Source organism: Filicampus tigris, chromosome 5, assembly GCF_054856515.1.
Source record: "Filicampus tigris isolate MCC_2025a chromosome 5, RoL_Ftig_1.0, whole genome shotgun sequence".
Taxonomy (NCBI): Eukaryota; Metazoa; Chordata; class Actinopteri; order Syngnathiformes; family Syngnathidae; genus Filicampus; species Filicampus tigris.
The window spans coordinates 25,098,873-25,125,605 of NC_141221.1; the positions used below are offsets into that span (position 1 = coordinate 25,098,873).

At 40.6% G+C, this 26,733-nt stretch overlaps 1 protein-coding gene across 2 annotated transcripts in view; it reads right to left on the reverse strand.

Moving 5' to 3' along the window:
* Positions 1-26,733, reverse strand: part of unc5db (unc-5 netrin receptor Db) — a 278,526-nt gene that overhangs the window by 175,345 nt on the left and 76,448 nt on the right. Inside the window, exon 1 of one of the 2 annotated variants that reach the window (XM_086030436.1) lies at positions 15,587-15,672. The exons of the other annotated variant lie outside the window; for it this stretch is intronic. The gene's annotated coding sequence lies outside the window, so the exon portion shown is untranslated. Of the gene's footprint in view, positions 1-15,586; positions 15,673-26,733 lie in introns of those variants that run through there. 2 annotated transcript variants of the gene reach the window in all.

Genomic DNA, 26,733 nt, shown 5'->3' on the forward strand with positions numbered 1-26,733 from the left:
TCAAATATATATATATATATATATATATATATATATATATATATATATATATATATATATATATATATATATATATATATATATTAGGGGTGTAACGGTTCACAAAAGTCACGGTTCGGTACGTACCACGGAGTGGGGGTCTAGGGTTCGGTACGGGTTTGCGCCCGGGATGGAACATTGTAACGGGGCTCCAGCAGGTTTAATAAACGCTTGAAGCCCCGCTCCTCGACTAAATCATATGGGCGCATAGATGTTGCTATGTATATGCCGATTGTTTCAGTAATCACGAATATCGTTGCCTAGCTGTCTGCTTTCATTTCTCCAAGCTGCTTAAAAAAAGCGGGGATAAGTTGTTGGTGCTGAGCAGGATTCTTTTTTCTACCCCCGGTAACTGTATCGGGGTGATGTTAGCATGTTTGAAATTTTACGTGCAACATACCGAACGGATGTCCAACAACGCCGACACACAATTTTTGTTCGCTCTACCGCTCACAGCCTTGTTGCACTCCATTGCCGCCGTACGGAAGCCGAAATGTTGCCGGTTGATTATATTATATACACAATACACTATACAAACGGCTGATTTGTATAGAGCAGACAGCTCCTTTTAGCTCCATGCTTTCTCGCACACTCGCAATTTTTCTTTTACATTTGTTTTGATCTACTGTAGTTCTTTCTAAAACAACAAATGTGGCGGTCCCTTGGTCTCATATATATATATATATATATATATATATTAGGGGTGTATCGGTATGCTAAATCACATTCCGGTTTGGTATATATAAATCACATTTCGGTATATAAAATATAAATCACATTTATACACCGGGGGCAACTTCAGCCACGCATACATGGGTATGTGGAAGGGTTTCTTGCGGGACAATGTTGCTTGGGTTAGGATTCCATCATGGACACCATGTTTATGCTGCTCTTGAAAGAACTGAAATAACTATGTCTGTGCATTTAGATTGTTGATGGATTTTAAAAACTCCAGCCTGATTGCTGCCCTCTTTTGCTTCTCACCCCTGCATGTCAGGATGTGTGGGAGGACTCTGTGTGGCGAAGACACCAAGAACACATACCAACAACTGCAGAAATCACCATGCCAATTTTCAGCGCAGAGGTTTCAGCACTTGACAAACATTCTGTACTTTCTGTAATCCTGCAGTTCACCTCTGAGCTTTGGACAGCAGTCCTCTCTGCTCCTGTGAGTGAAGAGTCACTGAAGGGCAAAGGACTTTGCGAACCATTTCATCGGGACACGAAAGGCTACACTCAGGGCTCACGGATAGTGAGTGGGATGACCGATTGCCATGGGTTACGCTCGGCCTTCGCTCTGCCCCCAGGGTCATCCGTTGAGCTTGTGTACGTACAGCCAGTCTTTACATGTCCTTGGGGAGTTTCCTCCAACAGCTCCCTGGTCAGCTTCCACTCAACAAATTGTGGTCCCAGTCATCGGGGGCAAATTTGATCCTTTTCTGAAAGCTACAACAGTCATTGGACACTGCTGCAGTACTTCTGTAATAGGCACTCTTCTGTACTGGAAGCGGAGGCTAACAACTTTGTTGAGGATCTACTGGACAGGACAAGCCGGAAAGAGCGGCTATAGACTGGCTTAAGAGTGCTCATGTGGATATTGGGGTAGGCAAAGTCGCTCTCCTAGTTCAGCCTCCGGCCCAGCCCATGATGTGGTCACTGTCCTCATCCTTCTGTGTGGGACCAACTCAGCTATTTCCCCCTTTTGACCTTGGTGAATACTGTGGAGGTCTGTGTGGTGACTCAGCACATGTTTGAGTGACAATAAAGGTATTTCTTAAGTGAACCAAATAATTATTCTGCTAAATGTAAGGCAGGTAAATAACAAATTAAACTATGAATTAGAATGATTTAAATGAAAATTATTGGATAATGACATTATGGATTTTTTGGAAACATAATTTTATCTTGTTATCCTTTCTTACAAACTGAGAGGTCAAAGGGCAAAAATGATCAGTTTCTCGCAGTCAATAGAACTTTCACACTTATAGAATTTACAACGATGACTGCACACGGACAATTTTACTGTTTTCTTAATGAAATATTTTGCAGCAATAGCTTACACTTAACTATTCAAAATCTTACTGCTTAAAAAATAAAGAAAAAAGTTTCCATGCACCAATCCCACAGGTAGTATGAATAGACATTACTAAGTGAATGAAAATCTATCAATCTAACACAGTTTCTGTAGAAGTGCCTTCTTCGGTTTTTGACAAAACAAACAAGAAGAAACCTATTTCAGAAAGACAGCTTATTGCATACACACCAACAATGGTATAGTAGTACAGTGCTTACCAGCAGAGATGCCACAACTAGGTAGGCATACTAGACAGTTGCCGAGGGCTCCAAGATGGAAGGGGCCCCCAGGACAGCGCTGACATTGGTCCTTTTGTCAATGATAAAATGACTGCACTTTTAGACATGCAACGTTAAACTTTTATGACTCGGTGGTTGCATCGGTCATCTTCCAGGGAGTGGTCACCTGGGCAGGCGGCGTCTCGGCCCGGGACAAGAAGTGGCTGGACAAACTGGTCGGGGGGACCGGCTCTGTCCTGAGCTGCTCCCTGGACTCTGTGTACTTGGTGGGGGACAGGAGGATGTTGGCCAAGCTGTCATCAATGCTGGACAACCCGGACCACCCCCTCCAGGGCACCCTAACACCACTCCACAGCTCCTTCAGTGACAGACTGTTACACCCTCGCTGTGCAAAGGAGAGATTCCGCCGCTCCTTCTTGCCTGCTGCTGTCAGACTCTTTAACAAGTACATTGTGTAGTCTCTACACTCTACATTAGTGCAATTGTGCAGTCCTGCACCTGAGCTCATATTGTGCAATACCCAACATTCCCCACTACTGTAATACCGTGCAACACTCAACATTCCCCACTACTGTTAGTCTAGTTTTATTTTTATCCAATGCTGTTCCTTACATTTCACTACAGCACTGCAGCACTGTCACTTACTTAGAGTATTTTTCCTCTGTACTATGTACAGGCTAAAATGAGTGTTCCTCATACTTTTTATGTAGATGTATGTTGGTGTGTATATACATGTGTATATACACATGTTACTGTGTATATTTACATAGGTTTGATCCTGAATGTTTGCCGTTAATGTTATACATTAATGGCTACATTATGCCGCCGCCCCTGTGTGACCTATATCTTTGCTGCTGTAACACTGAAAATTTCCCCACTGTGGGATCAATAAAGGCCTTCTTATCTTATCTTATCTTACCTTAAAGCAACACTGTGTCATATGTCACTTTTTGTTGATTATGTCGGCGCCATGTGGACAAAAGCAGTAGTGTTTTGACAAAAGTCAACCACATTTCCCACGCCAGCGCATAGTGTCGTGAAATCCTGAACTCTCGCTGGCCTGCAAGTTGGACTGAATTGCATTTATATTTCCAGTGGCTGTGTGAAAGATTAATAGCGATGAGGTAATGAATCAAATTTTGTTTAAACAATACTTTTGTATTTTTGTTTGTTTTGGGGCTTATGCCATGACACCAGTAATAGCATGTAGATGTTCGAGTTCCTCGAGTATGCCGTATAGCCATTCAGGACATTTGTGTTTTTTTTTTTGTGCGCCAGGGTTGCTTCCATCCTCCTCAAAGTTGATTAGTGCGAGTAAAAACTATACAGACACACTATACGAACTCGAAGCAAAATTAAGCGAGTATATCCAACCATCAGGCCATGCAAAAAGAAAGAAAAGGAAGAAAAAAGAAAATAGGAAAGTGGCAAGTTCAAATGTGTATAATCTGACATTGGTTTTCAAAAAAAATTGTGATGCCACTTATTTGTCTCAATCTCTAGGCTCACGAAGCACAACCGCATGACATGTTTACGCTTTGCCTAGCATATTTAAGCACAGTAAGATAACCAGTAACTAATTTGTATTTGGGAAAGGGCGATATCATATATCTCCTTGAATTTTCTGTATGTGACATTAATCGAATATATTATCAGGAACATGGATGTTTTCTGTTCATTAAGTATTCCAAACAGATCTTAATATTTAGTGTGTGGCAACAGTACTGTGGCATACACAATTCTTGCAGCGTGAACATAAAGCCAGCTGACAATAAATGTTGCACTTCTCCCGTTGTTTTTTCCAAACCGGAGGTTCTTTGTTGAAGGTCTTGGGGCCACAACAACAACAACAACAACAACAACAACAACAACAACAACAACAATAGCAACGTTGCTACCTTCTTTGATTTCAGCAAAGCGTATGATCAGGTGTGTCATGGCAAACTCCTCCAAAAGATGATGGCGATCGGCGTTCTCTTTGTTGAGTGGATCAAGGCCTGGTTCACAAACCGTACGGCGCGGGCCAGGGTCAACCGTACTACGGGACACTGCCGGACATTCAAAGAAGGCCTCACTCAGGGCTCAGTGCTATCTCCGCTTCTCTTCACCATCTACATTGACTTGCTTGACTCATTTGACCCCACCAACCTTGTCTCTGGCTATGCTGACGACTTGGCACTGGTCTGTAGCGGCCGTGTCAAAGAAGTGGTGGTAAGGCTGGAGTCCGAGGCTGGTAAAGTCCTCCAGTGGTCTACAGACAACCATCTCACTCTCAACACGTCAAAGTCAGAAGTCGCCTTCTTCACCATGGATGCTGCTGAATCCTCATGGTGCCCAAATATCACCGTTGGAGGTTCTAGACTCAGAATGAATCCCCCTCCCACTTTCCTTGGGGTCCAATATGATCGTCAATAATGAGCATATCTGTCACCTGAACCAAGTCATGAAGCAGCGCTCCAACCTCCTGCGACAACTGACTGGTACATCTTGGGGGTGGCAACCACTGGATATGCGGATGATCTACATAGCGACTGTCAGATCGCTTCCAGAATACGCAGCTCCTGCCTGTGCACCCTGGGCTTCCTCCTCCAACATCCAGAAACTAGAGAGGGCGCAGTCCAATGCGGCCCGTCCAATAACGGGCAAACTCCGCACAACTCTCATTGACATAGTCCTCCATGAAGCCCAATTACCACCGATCTCCACCTGGTTAAATCCGGCTTGTCTAAACAAGGTGGATGACTGGGTCCACCTCCCTCACGATATCATCAATGATAGAAGGATGCTTTTTAACAAGCAGGCACCGAAGTGCCTTAAGCGCGGCGACTGGAGAACTCTCACAACCTGCATTCTATCCAATCCTAACCTTTTACTGGCCGAAGTGGAGACTGTACATAACCCTTAAATTCCATGGCCAAACCCTTCCTCCACCTCCTGAAGTCCTAACAACTAGCTTCAGCAACTGTAACAATCGCAGCACATAGCCCAACGGACCTGTATGTTTACATTGATGGCTCAACCCTCAACGGCACGGAGAAGGGAGGTGCTGGGGTAGTGGTCTGCAGAGTCGACTCCATGATTCACTCCTGGCACTTACCCACGGGGACCTTTAGCAGCTATTTTCAGGCCAAGAACACTGCCTTGAACGCAGCCATCACTTGGCTCGGACAGAATGCCGACTGGTCCTCAGCCTCAATCATCACATTTTGCAAGTCCCTCCTCCAATCCCTTGACAACCCCACCACAATAGACCCCTCCATCCTCTCAATTAACTGCAATTTAGCGGCCTTTCTCCCAAAATGATCCAGCTAATCTGGGTCCCAAGCCATTGCAACCTCCCGGGCAATGATCTCGCAGACGAGCAGGCTAAACTCGGCTCCTCCCTCCCCAAACCAAATGCCCCACTTGACGCCCAAACTTGCCAGGCGATCATCCGCAGGAGGTGTAAACCATCACCCTCTACACAACCCCACGTCATCTCCATTTCCTCTTCCCGATCCAATCTGGAGGAAGAGACCCAGTTGTCAAAGAAAGACATCATCAATCTTATCCGGTTTCAGTCAGGCAACCACCCCTCACTCCGAATATGGCAACATTTGATGGGGAAGTGCGATGATGACTGGTGCTGTCTCTGCGGTGAGGAAGAAGAATTGGCTGAACACCTCTGGCTCTGATGCCCTGCACTCCAGTCAGCCCGTCACCACTGCTAACTGGGATTCTCCTTCGGGGAAGTCCAAAGCCTCCCACATGAGAGTTAAGCGCTTCTGAGGATTATCCTCAGGTGCCTTGAGTGACTCAACAAACAAACAAACAGCAACATCTTACCTCTGCAGATGAAGGTAGCATTAAAGTTGATAAAATAAAAACTACTTGAGGTCAAGCATGTGTCAAGAGAAGCTCACGGGACTGGCACTGACCTCAATAGAACGTGATGGAAGACACCATTACTGCATTTGCACAAGCCAAGGCCTGCAAGCAAATGTTTTTAAAAACAAATTCCCCCTGGCTAACCGAAGACTGTGTGTTTTGTGTATATATATATAGATTAGGGGTGGGCGATTTGGGCAAAAAAAATAATAATCTCGCAAATTTTTCAAAAAACTCGATAATAATTTGACAATATTTTACAAAAAATATTTTAAATCTGCACTTGCTTTACAGACCAATTGTGGATAGACAGCGTTTGTGAACAACATTTCTTTTAAATTACTAAATACAGCTTCTGCAAAACATAAAGATAGACTTACATTGAATTTGGGGAATATTATTGTCATTTAAATGTCTCTACTGTTATTCCAAAATGATGTGACAGTTTGATCTACAGTAAGTGCTGGTGTACCACTGAGAACCACTAGAGCAATCAGAATGAGAAAAAGGTGTTAACTACAGCAATCAGAATGAGAAGAAAATTATTTGATGTGACGTGTGACGAAGTGTCACTCAGCGAGGGAAAAAAAAGACGTCATGACAACACCCATTCTCATACATTGGCCACCGTATTCAGAATAAAGTTGAATAGCAAAACTGCATTTTACCGAAAAGTGCATTTCAACTCATTCATCGCTGTGATATGTAGATTTGTAACTTCATTCATGTTTGGGTGTATGCTGGCGTCACACTAATAAGACGCGTCGTAATTTGTGCAACAAACTCCTCTGGAATACAGGCTGGTTATGAATGATGCGGACTACAAGCGTGTAAACTGAATGTCAACCGATCATCCAGGATTTCACGTTTGATTTGCTCGCTAAAGTACTGAGTGTGTGCGTGCATGCGTGCGTTTATATTTGTTGGTTCAACTCGGCGACTGTTTTCTGAGTGTGTGTTTTTAAACTTTAGTTTAGCGTGCTTGCGCGGTCGCCAAGTTTTTCTCGTAATCCATATGGCTCATGGTGCAACAGAATTGCTCTTCACGGTGACCGTTTTGGCACATCTAACAATGTTATTGCCACAGACGTCAGTCTTGTCAACCCCAAACCATTTACAGACTATGGGTGGCATGGACTCGCGCCTCGCTATGAATCCCCGCTCGACACTCCATGTTTGAAACAGCTCGTCTGCAGTGCGGACAGTCACGTGACCGGGTCCTGCCCGCTGATTCGGCAAATGATTATCACTTCCTCCTCCTCTGCCATTAATGCATCCTGATTTTCAGCATTTCCTCATACTTTGCGGCCGTCAAGTGACTCGAGTCATTATGCTTTTTGAGGCAGTATTAATACTCGATAATGTAAAATTACACGTCATGAAAGCAAGATTGACGATGAAATCGATAACGATATATATCGCCCACCTCTAATACATGTATGGATATATGGATTGACTGGCGACCAGCTCAATCAGGGTGTATACTGTCTCTCGGCGAAAGTCATCTGGGAAAGGCTCCGGTTCACCCGTGACACTTAGAAGGATAAGCAATACAGGAAATGGATGGATGGGGTCTGAAAATGTAGCAAAAGGTGTGTTCCTTACTAAAATTAGCTTAAATGCCAGCACTGCAGTTGTTTGGGGAACTGTCTGTTGATGTTCGCAATTATAATGGATTCTGATGGTTTTGTCAGTGAGATGCAAACTCATCAGCATTACATTTAGCTCTCATGTATAAACATGATGTGTCTGCTGTCTTAATCCTCACAGCACTGCTAAATCAATCTGGCCTTTATTAGACTTCAAGTCGGTGAGCCAATGTTCTTGCTGGAAATACAGATGATGCTGTTTAACATATTACAAAAAAACCTATCTTCATCAGAGATTAATTTAAATCTACTCCCATATAGCTAATATATACAAGCTTGGATAAATAATATGTGGTCAGTTGGAAACGCATTATGTTTTAAGAAAGTTTGGTGTGTGAGCTTCTGGAACAAATGAAATTATTTTACGGATGAATGTACTTTGTTCAATGTGCTGAGAAATTTGAAGCATTAGATTGTAGCAAATTTAATTTGATTTTAATGTTTTTTTTATGCCACAGAAAGCATGATGGGCTTATCTGCAAGGAAAGAAAAAAATGCAGTCGGTTGTGTGCACATATCTTTTGGATCTGGGCAGCAGCACATTGGATTACTTATGAAACAATGAATGATATTACGTGCTGTTTTTTTTTTTTTTTACTCATCAAAAAAGACCAAAAGCCTGAGGCAGCAAGTTTTACTACATACCGAAACCTGTGCTTGACTAGTGTGAATACCCTTGAAGCAAAATGTATTGTATGCAAAACAAGCAAGTAATTTGAAAGGCAACGTGGAACTCAAATATATGCATGTGCTATTTTGTTGTAATAAACATCAGACCTGCAATCAAAACGCTATCATGAATCAACTCAGTCAAATGTGGCCCAAAGCTGGAGACACGATGCCACTTAAATATAATTTTATTACACTATTATCCGTATCCTTCAGCACACTTAATGTGTGAAGTGTCGCATCCAGTATTTATGTGTTGATCAGTGAAACAAGTCAATGAAAATATTTCCTTATTTTAAAAGGTGAGTTTCTGGAGATTTGAATGGTGCCCAACATTTTACAATGCAATCATATCTGCAGAGACACACAGAGACAAACATCCGCACTCATAATCACACCTAGGGGCAATTTAGAGAGTCCAATCAACTTACCATGCATGTTTTTGGAATGTGGAAGGAAACCGGAGAACCCGGAGAAAACCCACGCAGGCACGGGGAGAACATGCAAACTCCACACAGGGAGGCCGGAGCCGGGATCGAACCCAGGACCTCTGAACTGTGAGGCGGACGTGCTAACCAGTCGACCACCGTGCCGCCCTGTTAGACAATCGTAGATCTAAAAACAAAATAGCGACTCACCATAACAACGTCACAAATGTCCAACGCCATCAAAAGTGGTCCCATTACTTGTTGCGTAAACGCCTTTTTTTCGTGCTTCGTTCTCCTGCGTTCTGTGCGTAAAATGACTCTCTGCTATTGCGAAGCCTCCTTTGCTGTTGTTGTTTTTTTTTGCGTGTAATGGCAAAACAACAGCAAAAAAAGAACTACACCATAGAAGCATTCAAAAAAAAAAAAAAAAAGCATAGCAGCCTTTTTTCCACAAGTATTCACAATGGGTGCACAGGTCAGCCAAATGGAACATTTGGGGTTCGCCTGTATCTTTCCTTAGGAAAACATGTGTAAAATGCTCATTTTTTTGTAGGATGTATTTAAACATCCATAGTTTAGTGACAGGAGCACTTCAAAGCACTTCAAAATGTTATCTTCAAAAAGAGACCAAAACTATGCTGATACTCCAAATGATTCAAGAACAGCTACAAATTTACTTTGGGTGCACCTTTTTTAGGTGTTTTTAGCAAAAGTTGCCCTCAGCTTAGGGGAAATCAACCCAAGCATATTTTTTTCAAGAATATGTTCTATGCAGGCCCACTAATTGAAACAAGGCGTTCTGATTAATATAGCTTTTCTGGAATATGAGTTAAGCAGCAAAATCTTCCCCTTTTTAGCCATCTCAGGGGGCGGCCATTTTGCCACTTCTGTTGACTGAAAATGACATCAGAACTGCTCAGGGCTCAGGTAACGACCAATCACGGCTCAGCTTCAGAAAACAGGTCAGCTGTCATTTTCAGTCGACAGAAGTGACAAAATGGCCGGCCCTAGAGATGGCTAAAAATGGGTGGATTAACTCTTACTCCACAAACACAATTTAACAGAATGCCTCGTTCCAACTAGTGGGCTTGCACAGAACATATTCTTGAAAAAAATATGTTTGGGTTTACTTACACTGTAAGGATGACGTTTTGTGTCTAGCTGTCTCATATGTCAGTTAAATATCTAATATTAACACGAAGGTAGGCAAATTGACAAGAGAATTTTAAAATGGAACTTCAAAACGGTTGCCAACTCCTTTAGATGTTAGATTGAGATGCACCAATATGTATTGTTTGACATTTTAATAAAAACAGAGAGAGTTTATCTCCAAAAGGACATACTACCATGTCTGTTACTTCCCGAAATTGAATTGGCCTGAAGCAACTGACCGACCTAGACCTTCAAAGCAGGCAAACGTATTGAGTCATACCTTACACATTCTATTTGACACCAGCAACTAATTACAAAATCAGTCTGAGACAGCTGTAATTCCACCACATTTCCAATAAGAGCTCTGCAGATATCTACCACTGTGCCCTACCTCCCCATTTTCCAAATGGTAACTGTCCAATTCACCGCAAAGTGCAGAGTGGCTCAGTGGTCATGAAGTAAATTAAATCTCAAAGGACGAGGGCCATGCGACAGGGGCTGATTTATTTACACAATGGCTGATGGGGACATACAGAGAGTCTACTATAGGGTTCAGGGGAAATGGCTGGCCTCTAAACCTAAACTGTGATGGATCTGATTAATCTTGTTTAACGCTTCATGATGTAGACCACCATCTGAGTGGCCCCTTGATTAAATAAAAAAATGATACATTTTTAAATATATATATATATATATTACAAAGCTGAAAAATTCTTCGAAAAACACTGATAAAACACTCAATATACAGTAAGAAGATCTGCCACATCTACAGAAACAGAATGAAACTGAATTTGCCAGCGTTTTTCAATCAAGCAACGCATTTGACTCTATATTTGTGCTTCTCATAAGTCTGGCAGGAAGCATGGTCTAACTGTGCACAGGGGCGAGCTACATCAAGAATTGGTATTTTTGCAAATGCATGCATCTTCGCGCAATTAAAAACACTGGTTTGCACGCCGTGAACACAGCCCACTTGATTGGCTGCCAATTTCAAATCGGTGCAAAAGAGGCGCACAGGAAGCACAGGAAGTGTAGTGTGAATGTGTAAATCAAATTATGCTTTTGCGCCAAACATCATTGCATATTGCGTTTGTGGATGGCTGCGGAACCACACTAGTGCACAAGCATGGTAGCAATTTAAAAAATCGAATCGAATCGAAAATTGGGAGCTGAAAATCGAAAATCGAATCGAGGCTTGAGTGAATCGTTACATCCCTAGAAAATACATTAAAATAAAAAAGCGTAGGATGCTGTACTTAGCATTTCTGCTGCGAGGTTGATGGAGAAGAAGGAGAGCAGGGCAAAAAGGTAAAGATACTGCCGGCACGCAGACACGATCAAGAGACTCTGCGCCTGCTCAACCGCAAGGAATGCTGGTCTTTGTAGTACAGGAAGTGCTTGTATTCGGAAGAGTGGTGTTTTGGCGCGCAACCTACTGCAAATACATAAGTAGAGGTAAACAAGCCCAGAGACACAAAAGCACACTTTTGGAGCAAGGAGGAAACCGGCTGCTTCATACCTGTGGTGAGTGACAGGAATATCAAGTGTTTTATTGACAGTTGAAGGTAACAAGCGAAATGACGTCAATTTGAGTCATGACAGCGTGCGTCGCCGTACAAAGTGGGTTGTTCGAATGCCTGAGCAACTCTGTCCGCTCAATCATGTAAACAGGTTATTCAGAATGTTTCAGAAATTGGAATTTTGACATTAACCCGAATATTGACTGCATGTAAACCTAGTCACTATGGTGGGGGAAGCACGAGCGTCGTAAAGTCGAAACATCGTAGGTTATGTTCATCGCCTGTCACTATCCCCCATGTGTCCTATCCCCACCGTCTGTTTCTTGGGTACACAGATAAAATGATAATTTCTTGACCTTTTTATGTACAATTAACTTGCTTCCACACTTCCCTCCTTGATGATTATTATCATTGGTTTCATTTGTTCTTCCTAGAGCTGTACCTTGCCACAATCCTGTCCTTGAGCTCTTCAGGCAGTTCCTCAGTTCATGAAATGGTATTTGCCGTGATATATTTTGTCAGGCAAAGGTGGACTCCAATCAAGGTATATGTGTTGTAAACGATCAAGAGAAACAAAATGATATGATTGCGATTAATTTTTTACGTGATCAATGATCAGTGGGTGCGCTACCAAAAACATTGTTTTTCTAAAGCAGGAAACACTGATAACAATTGTTATATGTTGTCTACGGGGGATGAGGAGGAAATGGGAAAAAAAAAAAGGAAAATACCCAAAAGCCAATTATATGGTCTGGGATCTGGTGGGTCCAAGCATATTTTTATTTTGGGGGCAGTGACCCTGCGGATCCTCCTTTTAGCTCCACCGGTTAGCATTGCCTGTATTAGCGGCTAGAAAGCTCACTGTTACTGGGCTGCCCTTGTTCAAGCAAGCCATTTCCTTTCTAATGCCAAAAAAACAATTCATCTTCCAAGTCAGAATCATTAAAATGATTGCTGGAAATGACATTGTTTTGCTTGGTCAATCCCATGTTTTTTGCTTAATTCTTTGAGTTTCATGATAAAATAAAAATACAAAGTAAGTAAACGATAGCGCTAGGCTTGCCTCGTTCCTTTGTCGATGGCATCAGGTTGACACCTTTTTTTCCTTTAAAAGTAGGCGTCATTAAGAAAATTGTCATAAAACAAGTCTAAAATCACTACTGTGTCATTTTGGGGGTATTTTTACTGCTGAAATGAATCTAAAGTATAGAACTATGAAATAAGTGTCAATGTGTGCGTCATTCAAGTGGTACTTTAATCAGAACTAGAGGTGTCCAAATTAATCAACTATTTTAGTAATCGCGTAATCGCTTGGAGTTGTTTAGCTTAAAATTGTCCAAATCCTCTGATTTCAGCCTCTAAACAGTAATTATTCTCTGATTTCTGTAGTCCTTCATGAAAGCAGAATGATTAGCTTTCGTGTTGAATCAAAATAAGGTATTTGAAACATCCGCTTTTACTTTGGAAAACGAAGACCAAACCAGTAACTGAATCAGTTTCAAAAAGGCTGGTGAGTGCAATCCCTCGCATGTGATGTTGTATGTTGTTCTTTTTTAATCACTAAACTATACCAAATAAACAACAATAACCCTGGTCAACAAATCTTTCCATTTTTTTTTTTTGTTAAATCAGAGATGCAAGTGAACTTTTCTAGATGAATATATTGCTGATTCCGAATAGTTGTTTATCTGTTTTTTTTATATCAGCTTTTATTAATAATAATAGTACAACAACATAATATGTAGTTGAGTAATATATTTAGTCAAATTTATTATTTAAGCGTTGGGATCAGAAACAGGTGACTTTTTTTTCTGAAATGGCATAGCTATTAATTACAACCCATGGTTATATTCATTTTGAAATTTCAAATGAAAAAAAAACATGTCAAAAACCTGATGTGCTAGAAAAAAAGTCATGACATTTTTCAAATCAGTGTCAAAAATACATTCAGGGACACATAGAGCCATCTCTGATTAGAATTTGCTGTTGAGCAGTGTACTTGGTTAATAAACAGTATTTTGGGAAAAACTGTTTTGTAATCCACTTGAATGCAAAATAAAATGTCATCTGATTAACCGATTAATTGATGTAATAATTTTAACAAATATTCGATAGTGACTGCCAATATCAGTGCCCGAGAAATAACACCCAGTTTAAAAAAAAAAATTGTGACTCCTGGTACAAATACATTCTGTGTATAAAAGTCAAAGAGTGAGGCAGGTGATAATCTCTTGCAGTGCTATCTCTGATTGTGCGTCTTCTTCTACATTACTTCTTCAAATGCTATGGGGATTGTTTAAATATAGAGAGAAACAACAGCCAGAATTAGGTGGTGAACCCATAGCAACATCACATTTGGAGGTAAATCACAGATGCATGGCCATAATACTGATTTTGTTCCAGAGAGCCAATATGCCAATCACATGCCAACTAAGCATTTCATCTTTCAGCTGTGAGCTCCATCACACTGATTCTTGACAATACCTTTTGGTAATCGATTAGTGGATTTGCCGGACGCCCCTTGTACTCTTTCATGTGACCTATCACCAAATTTGAGTTTATCGTCTTTGACAGATGACTGAATTGAAGTTGAAGGCTGTTGCTCTCCTCTCCATTTCATCATAGATGTAACACACACCAAAGCAGAGGTGGAATGTAATAGCTTAAATTAAGGTAGGACTTCAGTCTACGATAAGTCTTACCAGGGACATACTTGGACCAAAATTTGGCCCGGTAATATTCTTCGACATCCGGGATGGGGGTGGTTTTGGCCGCCACATCTCACACTGCGAAAACTATGTGTTGACTCATTCCACATTATCCCTTAATGTTACCAATTCATTTCTCATAAATTGTCTACATTATCAACATGTAACAGTTGACAGATTACATGGCTTGTTTGTTTAAGTACTGTCGATCAGCTCTGCCACCATGTCATTGTTTACTGTATGTCAAAACACCTGCTGTGTGTGTACCAACTTGTGTGTGCACCATGGTGAATCATGCATTCCAAAGCCGCTCGTGAATGCGTGAAACGACATGATGAAAAGCTATTTAATTGTTTTAATGGCTATAAAAGTGTGCGTATGAGTGTCTATGGGAGGTAAATTAGAAGTGGGATCTCAAATGCCTGATTTGCCTGCCATGTTACGGTGCCTTTGACCTATTGTAACGCTCATGTTGCCCTCCTCTCTCTCATTGACACACTCGCTAAGTCAAAAGCTGACAACTTTATTGATTCCTAAATTAGTTTTCTCTTAACCCATTTTTTGGCTTTGTTACATATTATTTTATCTTTGAAAGGCCACAAACACGCTTTCACATACAAGCTCATGCAAAAAAAAAAGAACAAAAACGAATAGACAAGAATACTTTAGACATCAAGGGAGAAGGGTACCTAAAGCTCCCCCTCTGCACGTCTGTGCTAGTCGTCCTCATTAGAGTTGCAGGTGAGTTGGAGACTATACCAGCTGACTTTTGGATAAGAGGCCATGATGCATATAACCAGAGGTGGGCTGTTTACTAAAGTTTGCTGGTCCGTCATTCATAATCCGTCAGCAGACTGGCTACCCGTCCGGCATCCGTCTATTTTTCAAGCCGAACCAAACTGTAATCATCTGTCGGTCAGTCTGTCATGTTATTTTAACCATACTTCCGTCAGTAAACATCAAAGATCCATCACTCCATCAATCGACAATCCGGGAAAAAAAAAAGGTTGAACAGATGAAAAATCCATCCATCCTATATCTGAACCCATTTGATTAAATGGTAAACTGAGTGCACTCCGATATGTACATCATAAGATGTCGGGTTACTGATCAAAAAGCTTTGCTCTCACATACATTGGACATTCATATAGCCTGCACTTATTTACCAATCTATTGAACTGTTAAATGGGAGCCTGCTGCCGCTTTAACTCTTAAAAGTTTTACTTGAAAGTTTTGCTTACCTTAACCAGATTTCCGTGTCACATTGTTGCCAAAGGTACAATCCTGGTGGATTAAAATGCTTCCTTGTCCATGTGCAAATTGAAACAAAGGACCCATTACAATAAGGAATGTTCTATTCTTCTTCTTCGTCGTCTTTGTTTTAGAGGTTGGCAAACAAATTTTGGTGCGTTACTGCCACCTTTTGACATTGAGTGCGGGCCGGCAAAACACTGTTTCACAACCTCCTAACCCTACTCTTTCCAAAAATAAAAAAGAGAAATGTAATACTTAACTCACACCATCTTCTCTGTAGAACTGTCTCTGTATTCAAAGATACTTTTTTACTTCTTAGTCAGCCTGAGCAACTCATGATTCTCTCTTTCGTGCATACCGCTACCTGCTGTGCATATATAGTCAGTGCAGTCTGGGTCGCGTTTCCGTCTGTGGTCAGCAAGTCAATGATGGACTGTGAGGTCCGTTCGGGCATGACCAGATTAAAGATAATTACACAGACGGACGAAAATCCACTTCTGTCTGTAGTCTATCTTTTTTATTTATTTATTTTTTTTAAAGTTCACCATCATTCGTCTAACGTCAGCAAAACAGGCGTCCGTCAGTGACGGACAGACAGACCGGTCTGTCGGTCGGATGGAATACCCACCTCTGCATAAAGCTGGACCAATAATTCAATATCAATATGTATTGTGATTTACACATGTCGATATCATTATAAAATGCCTTCGATAAAACGTTGGATGAAAAAAAAAATAGAAAACAAACCCGATCAAGGCATGGTGCACGATGTAGCATCCGCTTCCAAACACAAAGAACGAAGAATAAGCCGCTAAACCAACGAGGAAGAAGAAGAAGCTAACCCAACGGAGCATGCGTGCAGGCCCAGCGGCCGTGCGCCATACTCGTCGAGCAGCGTAACTTTGTTCAAATAAATGACCAGTCGACTCAGTACAACTCTTACAATAAAATGATATTCTGTATGCATGATAACCCGATTAAACACCTCCGGATGAAGTAAAGGAGTTCCCTGTCTTTGAAATGCTAGCACCAGTTAGCCATATTCGACCCTCAGCATCGCACTCTAGTTAAAATCAAGCAAGTCAAATATGAATGGACTATGGCAATAATGAGTCCACTAAAAATATCAAGTAGTCCTAAGACGGTTGGTCAATGATAATGTATGCACTGCAAGAGAGCATTTGTTCACATTGTATGAGCATTGACAATACTGCTTTGCGGTATCACCTAATGCAAATAAGCATTTACAATGCACTGGTGGAGGATAAACTGCACATTACACTAATAATGATGTACACAAAAACAGTTAACTGTTTTTTTTTTCAATAGGTTTAAAACTAAATAAATAATTATCAATATTGACAATGAAATACTTAGATTGTGACAGTTTTGCAGACATATTTCCCAGCCCTACTAAACACATCGTGTTTAAAACAGAGTTTATTTAATCTTTATATTGTTTATTTCAACCTTTCATAGTTACGTTGACCCCTTATTAAAGGTTAAGTATTATGTTAAAATAAAATAACCTAAATTCATTTTTCTCCGGGTCATCATTTTCAATGGTTAAAAACAGAAAAAATAATCAATATATATCGATATCAACCGATATGAAACACTTATATCGTGATATACTTTTCAGTCATATCGCCCAAACGTGTGCATTAAGGTTCAGCAAAAATATTTTAATTTTCAATTACAAAACACTAAACAAACCTATCACAGTTATTAACCGTACATAATGTATTTCCTATACATCAATACATTGTACATTATACCGTGCAATATAATTGAAGATATCTCGTATGAGATGAATGTAAATGATATGCAATCATGAAATATGCAGGCGGAATTATGTGATATAGGCCCTACCACTTCTATGTTCATTAAAATGAGAATAATTTGAACTTCATTACAATCCATTATGAGAGGCATCACATTATAATTTGGTCAAATTAGATCATATCTTGAGATGGCAGAGGAGAAAGGAGAAGAAAAAAAAAGAAAAGGCACAAGATGGTTGATTACAAGTGCGCACATACAGTATTTCATCTGACATCCATAGTGAATCCAGTTCTTCTGCGGCACAGGCCTTGGAGCAATGTTGGGATTGACTTATTGAATGGACCATCTTCTTTAGACGCTTTGTTCCTATTGACGTAGCAGCTAGAAATCAGACATTTCGAACAAAACTCATTCAGGGATTTAATCAAAACTCAAAAGAAGGAATGAGTGACACTGCAGACAGGAATGTAGTGATGAATCAATAGTGCAATGCAAAAGAGTTTGAAATCCCTCTTTTGTCTTCTACATCCATTGTTTGTGTTTTCCTCTTCTACAAAGCGTGTGCGGCATTCTTAACTAGGGCCATGTGCTGCTTTATTTGGCCGATAAAAGGAATCAAGTTGGCTGTCTTAGCTCCCACAACGGCGCAAAAATATCCAAAGAAAGAGAATGCGCGCAGATTACACCATGCTTTGCGCAAGACTTGTGCTGCACATGAAAGTGTCAAACTTTGTGTCAATAGTTTTTTTGTTTTTTTTTTAATACAGATTTCCTTGCAAATTATTATTGCTTATTAGCTCTATGAATGATTGTTGATTGAAGAGTTGGCAAGCCATGCTCTTGGGTTTAGTTGTATAACGGAGTCCAATTACTCAAATTGAGTACCGGTAATTATATTTAGTATTAAAAAAGATTAGTATCGGCTCTGTTATTCAAACCTTTTTTGGGTAATTAGTCCATTAGTTTATAAAAATCAACGCACAGACTTGATGGACAGGAAACACTGTTTGCATACAAACATGCCAAACCAGGCGAGCACCAAGAAATATATACTACAAGTACCTGAATACTTTTAATTTTCTATTATATACTTACCGGTAATCATTTTTCAAGGACTCTTGATGACTTCAGTAAATCCTGTCTGTGTGAATACAACACATTTACAGTTACAGTTACACATTTTACTTAATGAGTCCAATTGAATTTGCAAAGAATCCTGTGTCTTTTCCAAAGAACAGGAATGTGTTTTTTGGCTGGGTTCAGGGTCAAGACTGTCTTTGCAACTATAAGAAATGAGTGATTGTTTCCATGACAACAAGTGGCCACATTCAACTTAGTATGTGCTAACAATGCTGTTGTTGCATGAGGGTGAAGAAAACAAAGCCTGTCAGAAACAATTGAGATTTTTAGGTAACAAAATATTCAATAAATTATGGATAGAGGCACTGTGCTTTTTCTGCCAGAAGCATTAAAAGCACATAGAAAATCAAAGGAAAGAAATATTAAATCAATAAAGTATTAATTTGATTTTCAATAAATATTGTTGACTTACAATGATTAAAAAAACATATGTTTCTACTGGACTGATACGGATTCAAATGAATGTGAAGAATACCACATGATCAGTAATCAGGCACAGTCAGAATACTGTATTTGTGGAGTTACTGTAGATTCACTCACTGCAATACAAAATGTATTTTATTGTGTTGTGGAACAAAACTAATTTCGAAATGGTATAAAATACTGACACAAATAGAACTATACACAATGAGCTGTCTATTTTTTAAGAGCATTGTTAATGTCAAAATCAACATGCTACACTGGACTGGACAGGCAGAGTGGTCTGACTGAATTCGGAAAGCTCTCTACTTTTGCCCCGTGTTAAACTTGGCACCGTGCATCACTTTCAAGTCCAAGCTGAATGTGGGTCACACAGCGCTCTGCTTGTGGTCTCTGTGGTCTTGCTCTGCATAAATAACAGCACATCACTAGCTACTTCAAACAGGGTCCATCGGCCTGAGACCAGACTCAGTGTGCCAAATGTTGGTGCAGAATTTCTTGTCTCCTCAGCTGTGACCACCAAAGCACGCAGTCTCAGTAGTATATCACATTGGCCACTCTGTGCGAGCGACAAAACCAAAAGTGGCAGTGTTATTGCACGTATAACTGCTCTTATCCTCTTATGAGTCACATTAATATCTCATTACTGCCTAATACCCCAGGGGCCACCAACTTTTTTTAAACTGAATGCTACTTCTTGGGTACTGATTCATTTGAAGCAGTACAAGTTTGATACACACTCACTTTTCGCGCATGATACCTTCCACGCCCCCCCTGCAAAAGGTGGATATCTTCAAAGTAGAGGTTGTTTTAAAATATTTGTTTTGGTTTGTTTTTTGGGGGAGGGATTTACGCCTCTATTAAGCCATTACAAACCCACACACACGGTTCCCACCCTCCTAAACACTTTTTACACTTAATAAACTTAACATTTAAATGCAAATTGAAGAATAAATACCCAGCTTAAGGCTGCATTCATAAATTAATGTGGGCGGAGCATGCTTCGCACCCCAGCAGCGGACAAGGATGACGGAACATTGGCTAATGACTAAAAAGTTTTTCTTTTTATCCTAAAACAAATTACTTTAACTAGAATCCTGCGACGCATTGTGGCCAAAGGTGCAATCCCGATGGGTTAATGTGCCTTTTAAGTCCTTGCCGTTGTTGCGCAAAGCGAAAGTTAGTTGCCATGACTCCCATTAGTTCTTCTTTATTGTTCTTCCTCTTCTGTCCTCTCTGTTCTTTTAAAGACGACGGAGAAGAGCAGTTCCGCCGGAAGTAGTCATGGCAACTAAGGGTTTGCTTTGCACAACAACGACAACAAGGATTTAAAAGGCGCATTAGTAGAATGCCCAGGTTTTTTTCTTTACAACCTTTTTATAACAACTATTAAACTATACATCTGGGTGATATTTGACATTCACTGCTGGCTACAATTAGTCACATTTCATTTGTAAATTGGCCATTACCAGAGCTGGGCAGTCCGTCCCTGGGCAGGACCGGTCGGACCCTCCGGCTCGGCCGGATGCCCATTTTTGGGGCGGGGGGTGACAAATTAAAAAAATGGCCGGACTAAGCATGGCTGGAAGTGGATTTTAGTCCAGCCCACTAATTGGCCCTCATGTGTTTGACGTGGTCGCGAGGCGGCCAAATTTCATCTCAGCCTACTCAGTGAAAGGCTTCTTTTTAGGCTTCTTTCTACTTCGGCGTCGGCGCGAGCGACAACCGCCGCATTGATTCACGTGACCGACGCATTGTGCTGTTAGCGACAGGTCTGCGACACATGCCACGCACCCATCAGGAATTGTTGCTGCTCTGATCGGTCCATTATGTCACATGTTGCGATGACATACAGTTTCCCACACGGAGAGGAGAGAGGGGATGCACCACGCAGCTCGTGGCTCCTGCAAAGCAAACTAGTTTGGCAAAGGCGTATGTGTAAAAAGAAGCTACTCACCCACGTTCCCCCTTAGCCGCCACCTTCCAGATCGTTTTCGCAATAAAATTAAATGCATCGTCTAGTCATCTCGGTCCCTTTATGGTTGTAGCAGGCACGATATCCATTGTTGTTGCTGTCTTTTTGAAGCACCGCCCCCCGACTTGGAACTCAACTTTTTCAAAACAACTTGTGTCCAGGAGCATATTAAGCTGTGCGCAGCACTCAAGTATGATGCCGGCACATCAAGGTGGAGTTCATGCACTTCTTCTGGCGTCTTTTCTACTTCCAGAAATACGCCGTAGCAAACCTGCTGTGTCTAGTGGTTTGCTGGTATGCTTTTATTTTGAAGGCCGGGAAGTATGTAGGAGGGGAAGTGTGGAAAATACGTAACTTGTTGACTGAGACTTCTGGCCGTCTGTTGGACCCAAATAATTATACATACAATACGACAAATCCAATCTCGGGGCTCGCAATGCAAGTAAACACACGCAGTTGGGTAAGTACTACTGGTGCATTTGAAACGTGTCCACAGTGGGTTCGAATTGCCTCTGCCATTAGCATCTCTCCCGTGGAGACGTCATTCACGAACGCTTTTCTCTTTTGGGGGTCGGGGGGCGGAACGGAACGGGGGCTGACAATGTTTATGAATATGGGCGGAGGGCCGCGGCCGGAAGGGTACCCAGGTCAAGGGTGGAGGGTCGCAGCCATTACCTGCCAATGCAGCAGGGGATATTGCGGAGTGTCAAATGTAAAGCAGAAATGACAAATGACAGGCTTCGGAGCATCCACCACTATTGTGCTTTGGGCTACAATGCAATGTGTCATGCATTCTAGTTAAGCTCAGACGATTTAAGACAAACTTGAACAAAAACTTCAACATAGTTATTTGCTGACATGTTGTCATCCTCCTTTGCTGTCAGAAGCAGAGCAAGCCCGGCTCACAATTTCTGAATGCAGCTGTTTGCTATCTGACTTGTACTGCTTGTGCTTGTACTACTGTATCGGGCTCCGTTTTTTCGGGCAGTCTGTAATTCGGAGTGCACCCACTCCCACCCTGAAAAAAATTATTTCATTTCTTGACTGGTCCGAGTTAGAAGGAAGAAAAATAAGAGAACCGGCAATAATAGCGAGGTAAAACTACAATAGATGAAGTCATGAAATGAAAATCTGCGATAAGTGAACAGTGACCACTTGCCAGTATTCACAATATATGACTGCAAATGTAGAAAAAAAAGTAACAAAGACAATAAAACACTATTTCGATGAGTTAGGACTTTTCCGTGTTAACCTGAAAATGACATTTTCCGGTCATCGAGGCTCTAAAAAATTATTTGTTGAATCAGTACTGGAATAGAGCATATCAAGAAAAAGATATAAATAAAGCTTATGAATAATGTCTTAGTATATTTAAATATTTATATGATGCTTAATGTCAAATTAAGCCACACAAACTAAAACATTATTCTGATCAGGGCTAATACATGCCTGCAAAAAAAGAAAAACAATCCATGTAGATCAAATAATATGGTATTTGGAATATGTTCAATAATCATCATTATCATTTCATATTGGGCAATTTCGGAATTACATGAAAACTGTGAAAATCATTCAGCTCTATAAAACTGGCAACAAACATAAATTCACAATCGACATGCCTGTCTCCTTTAATGATAGATTTGATACATTCAGAGAAAAACTACTCTCTGAGAGTCAATATGGATTTAGAGCAAAATCGCTCAAGTGCATTATCTGTAATAGACCTTATCGAGTAAATTACAGATTCTATAGATAAAAATAAACTCACAATAGGACTGTTCATTGCTCTACAGAGAGCATTTCATACCATATACCATGATATATTGATCAGTAAATTGGAGCGTAATGGTATTCGGGATACAGTCTTGAGCTGGCTTAGAAGCTATTTAAAAGAAAGACAACAGTTTGAATGTTGTATTAATGATTTATGCAAGATGTCTCACCTTTTGAAATGTGTGTTATTTGCAGATGATACAACTATTCTGGTTTCTGGTGAGAAAATTAGCAGCATACTTTTGGACACAATTACATCAGAATTCAAGAAAGTAAAAGCATGGCTCGATTAAACACACGCTGTGAATAAATGTTAATAAGAAAAAATGTATCGTCTTGGTGTCAGAACAGGAAAACACTAAGATTACAAATAGAAAGTGTAAATTTAGAGAGAGTAGATGCGATTAAATTCCTGTTGGCAATAAAATATGCTGGAAACCGCACATTAAATCTCCAAATTCTCAAAAAGAATTTCCATCTTGATTCAAGTAAAACAGAAACCAGAAATCATTGCACATTCTGACCTGCTCTCTAATATTACCACATTTGAATTATTGGTCAGGACAAGAATTCACTGAAATCTCTGTTTGTATTGCAAAAAAAGATCTTTACGGGCGCAAAAAGAAATATAATAGCAACCGTAGTACACACTGTGCTCCCGCCCGGTTTTCCCCAAACAAACAAAATTGAGACATGGCGGAGGAGGCTGAATGCGAGTTTGTTCCGAAGACAGATTCATCGTCCATAATATGGAACTGGTTTGGCTTAACGCCTGAAGACAAAGACCAGGCAAAAAAATCATATGCAAAGTGTGTAAGGAGAGAACGTGAAGGCAGACAGAAGCAGCGACAAAATAACGTTTTCACCGGAGTCACACGTTTTTTTGTTTTTTTTTACTTCGTGTGTATGTGCTTCTTTTTTTCTTTTTTTTTTACCTGACATTATCCCAGCCAAGTTGTGTGCACTTTAAGACATTTGCTATTTTGATTGTATTAGACTACTTGAAAAGAGAACTGTGACTTTTGTTATTGTATTACTCTGGTATTTTGCTGCTTTATAATTATATTTTTCACGACAAAAGATATTTATTACCTTGTGCATTTTCACAAACTAGTAAGTGTATTTATTCAACACTTTTCTTATTTCATGTGTAATTTAATTTGTATTTATTACATTTAAAAAAAAGAGATACAATCAAAACTGTCACTTTATAATTGAAAAATTGTGATATTCTATTTTTACAATATCGCCCACTCCTACCCCTGTCCTATGCTGTTCAATGTCATGGGGGGCTGGTGTTTATTCCAGCTGAAGGGTAAGAGGCACCAGTTAGTCATTTCACCTAACACGCATGCATTTGAACTGTGGGGGAAGATAGAGTACCTGACGTGACTCTAACAAGAATAGAGGGAGTAAGCAAATTCCACAAAAAGAGGCATGGGTGGAAAATACACCCAGTCATGTAAAGAAATGGATGTACGGTGATAACCAGTCCAAACATTCATCATTTCAAATAAGTAAGCCCAGACATTTACCTTAAAGTCACTGAATGCATCTCTCAGGAGCTTATCCATGGAAGATAATGAGGCTGCTAGCAATAAGTTAATACTGAATACATGTGACACTCCAGGCTTATGTTAAGTCTGTGTCATATGGACTTACCTTTGACAAAGCCATTCACAGCAAAGGGGACTATTTTCATTGAGACCTTAAAGTGGAAGTCATCGCAAACATTTTTTTTTCAAGAATATGTTCTATGCAAGCCCTTTAGTTGAAACAAGGCATTCTGATAAATATTGCTTTTGTGGAATAAGTGTTAATTCACTCGTTTTCAGCCATCTGTGGGGGCGGCCATTTTGCCTTCTGTCGACTGAAAACGACATGACAACTGCTCACAACGACCAATCGTCACGGCTGACCTGTTTTCTGAATCTGAGCCGTGATTGGTCGTTGTGAGCAGTTGTCATGTCGTTTTCAGTCGACAGAAGACAAAATGGCCGCCCCCACAGATGGCTAAAAACAAGTGCATTTTTCTGCTTAACTTATATTCCACGAACGCAAAATCAACCAGAATGCTGTGTTTGAACTGCTGGGAACATATTCTTGAAAAAAACATGTTTGGGTTGACTGCCGCTTTAAGGCCTATCTTGAGATGTTTTAAGTCCAAGTTTAGACAGATACTAGCCACCTCTGAAACAACGTTTAAAAGACATTTTCCAACAGAGGTTGCTTATCTCACCAAGGCTGACACTCACTGTGATATTACATGAAAACCGGACCTGGCATGCAGGTCAACATTAGATTTTCATAGATAAATGCTTAAACCTAAAATGCACTGACAGACAAGGCAGGAAAAGATGGATTTGGGAGGTGTGCATAGCCACTCTAAGTAATGTTGTTTCTCTTCTCAAATCTTGAGACAGCTCCTTAATGTGTTCACCTCACAGATAGCGAGGCTCTAAAAAAGCAATAGGATTGTTTTTGCCAAGTCTAGGGTTTCCTGTGTGCTAAGTCTTAACAGACTAAGACTTTTCCTGTTTCCAGTACGTGGACATTTGCCAGACAACCATACCCCTTAAGACTGTAGCATACTACATTTTAAAAATGGATAGTTGGGAATATTTATCTTTTCTTCTTATTGCCACATGATAACATTTTGACCCATCCATCCACAGCACGCAGTACATCTGTGTGTGGGCTGGAGCCTAGCCCAGCTGACCTTTGGATGAGAGGCAGGGCACAAACAAGGCAGTTCATTTTAATATTTCATCACTCTATTAATGTTATTAGTCTGGGAATTTAAAGTAAACATGTAGTGCATATCAAATTAATCTTTCATTTAACAAGCACTTGTGGCAACTAATAAATTCAGTTTGTTTGACATCCGAAGAAACAAATGTTGTCAGACTTATTACAACATTGTCAACAACGCCTCGGTCCCCTCGAAAAGAATCTAATTAACTAAATACCAAAATCAACCTAAATGGATTTGCAGTTTCAGCTGCAGTACGAGGTTATTTATTCCTTCAAATTTCCAGATTTTTTGTTTTTGTTTAATTTGTTTTACCATTAAATATATTGCACTTATTAAATTCCTTTTCTGTCTCTTATCTCTTTATAATTCAAAGCACTGGTTTAATTTTTTCACCCTACACAAGCTATTAGTTGGGCAAAATTATACTGATTTGTGGAACTCGGACCTACCTTTAATATTAGCAAAGCAACATTACTACAAATAGAAGCAATCTTATTTGATCAGTTGCATTCACCTGAAATTAAACAAAGCAAAAAGCATTATTTTCACGGTGGACTTGCTGTATGTAGTGTAAGTGTGAAAATATAATACGGTTTTATTAGCACATAATCCCCTCTGCATAGCATGCCCAGAAAATGTGCAAGAAGCAGAATCGGAGACAGCTGGGGGTTGGATTTTTATCTATTTATTTATTTATTTATTTATTCCAGCAGAGTGGAGCCTGTGATCCTTGAGCTGAAGGAGCTTTACTCTCCCCAGACATGCTTCCTGCACACACAGCAATACTGGCAAACTAAAGTCTGATTGGAGAGGACAGGCCGGTCCACTACGCTCGCAGAGTGTTTGGGATGCGGCATATGCAACAGCGCCCTGGCAGGGGTATCAGTCCGGCGGGCTTTGATTGGCAGCAGAAGCCAGCATGGCTCACGAGCAGCACACCTGACGGCAGGACGGTTTCACCAGATAAGACCGTCTTGATGCTGCCCACGTGACAGCCAGCTAGCTAGCAATTGTTTTTAAAATGCTACCTTTAGCCTGGGTATTGGTGCACAGTGTATGAACCCTTACACCAAAAAATCGGACTCTTCAGTGGCAGCAAGCAGGCCTGACAAATAGCATGTGCTTGCCCGCTCCACAACCACAGAGTAGCGTGTCAAAAGCATGACACAAAAGCTTTGATGCCTAATGGCATTAGAGTTGCGAGCAGACAGCTGCTTAGGGAGCAGCACAAGGTGCCTGGAGTGCATTATTAAGTGTAATGAATGTCAGCGTACTGAGCCCATCAG